We start from the raw sequence: 2,372 nt of genomic DNA on the forward strand, positions 1-2,372 counted from the left end.
CATAAAACGGTAAATATCCATACGTAAACAATATCCTTTTCGGTGAAAATAAGAGTGTTCCTAGTGCATTTTAGTCTTTTTAAACAATTTAAATGCAGATAACTAAAGTAACAGTATCTATAAAGTTATAAATACATCTGAAAGGCACGGAAGAAACGCACAAAAAGCCAGATTTCCCATGGGAAACAAATATGGGCATACGACCTAACCTAAAGAACCCCACCTAACCTAACCTAAGATGCCTTGGCCTTACATACCACCCCAAATAAACAACAACAGGGCAATGTGTATTAGTAGTTTCCGAATAAGTAATTGAGGAGATCTATTCTCTTATAAAATATCCAGTCTCCCAAGAAACCTTATTACCTTTGTAGTCGTCACAGAATAAAGAGGAAAATAAACATTTGTTTTTATGAAGCCTAAGTAATTGAGGGTGATAAACAATGAATACTGATAAATAACAGAGAAATGAATTAATATAATTCTTCCTCGTAGAAGCAGAATAAGACGTACTCTTATAAAACACACTTAGGGAAGTTTACTTCGAGTTACAGACCAGTTTCTTGTCATCTAGACTACAGAGTTTTAAACACCAAACCTGTATTATTTCTAACATCAGAAATAGGACTATTAGCCTCTACTTTAGTTAGTCCTTGAAATAAAACTTCTGTTATGCATTCACTATCTTACCTTAACCATTTCAAGTCTTTTGGGCGACGAAATAACACCAGAACACAAGTGAAACGAACACATAACTCGAAAAACATGAACGGACGTCTACCGCCATGACACACGTTCAACCAAAACAACACGCATTGTCTTTGTAACGGCTCTCCCTCTTATTCATCGCAAGCCTTGTAGAGTAAATACAATTAGTTTATTAGATTACAATATTTATTTATGATGTTTATAAAGATAGTTTAGCATCCTCGTTTTCTGGGATTTAGTGACGATAATAATTGATCATAAAAATCACGATTAAAAAGTAAAATTATAACGTTTTATACAGTTATGTCAAAGGGATGAAGTTACCAGCTGAAAAGGAGGACAAAGTCTCTTATTTATGTATTTGATAAATAATTATTTGTTCCATGTAGGGTTATCAATATATATATATATATATATATATATATACATATATATATGTATGTATGTATATTTATTTATATTTATATATATATATATATATATATGTATATATATATGTGTGTGTGTGTGTGTGTGTGCGTGGGTGGGTGTGCGGGTGTGGGTGCGTGTATATATATATATATATATATATTTATATATACATATATATATGAATATATATACATATATATATATATATATATACTGTATATAGTATACCTATATTTATATATATTTGTATAATATATATATATATATATATATATGTGTGTGTGTGTGTGTGTGTGTACACATAAATTTTCATTGATATTTCATTACTATTTAGCATAGGCCTATAACTAGATTCTTTTAAAATAATACTTAAACAATACATAAACTGATGGTCAATATCCTATTGAATATTTGTAGGAAGATGTAATCCAAATATGCTGAACTTTGTAAAATTCTAAAATTAATATTTCAATGAAGATATTCTTTAGCTATGGTAAGCAGCTCTTTTAGGAGAAGGACACTCCAAAATCAAACCACTGTTCTCTAGTCTTGGGTAGTGCCATAGCCTCTGTATCATGGTCTTCCACTGACTTGGGTTAGAGTTCTCTTGCTTGAGGGTACACTCGGGCACACTATTCTATCTTATTTCTCTTCTTCTTGTTACATTGAAGTTTATATATGTAAGATTTATTTTGATATTGTTCTTAAACTTCTCTTGTAGTTTATTTCTTTTTTCCTTTCCTCACTTAGCGATTTTCCTTGTTGGAGCCCTTGGGCTTATAGCATCCTTTTTTTCCAACTAGGGTTGTAGCTTAGCAAGTAATAATAATAATAATAATAATAATAATAATAATAATAATAATAATAATAATAATAATAACTCTTGTTTTATTCAGTGAACCATTTTAATAGCCTTTGTTAGAATGAAAAAGAAAATTGAATACCTAAAAACCATTTTTCATTTAATCAAAGGAACAAAAACAATAGTCTTTTTCGATAAAGAATTCTTTCTTAAGCAATCTTCTTGTCACACAAAGTCACAGAATTCCTCATAGCCTTACCTAAGCGTATTCTAATGAGGCTCGTTGGAATGTAAATTCTAACCAGATATGTTAATTCGCTCTATCTCCACCGGAAGATTACATTCGTAAAGTCGTCTGTCGCTTGAAATCCAAAATATTCTTCAAGGGAGATTTAATTTCTGAAGTTTTTATTTCTTCAACGTCCGAGGTCTTTTGGCTGATTTTGTTGCT

This window comes from Palaemon carinicauda, chromosome 30, assembly GCF_036898095.1.
Source record: "Palaemon carinicauda isolate YSFRI2023 chromosome 30, ASM3689809v2, whole genome shotgun sequence".
Classification (NCBI taxonomy): domain Eukaryota; kingdom Metazoa; phylum Arthropoda; class Malacostraca; order Decapoda; family Palaemonidae; genus Palaemon; species Palaemon carinicauda.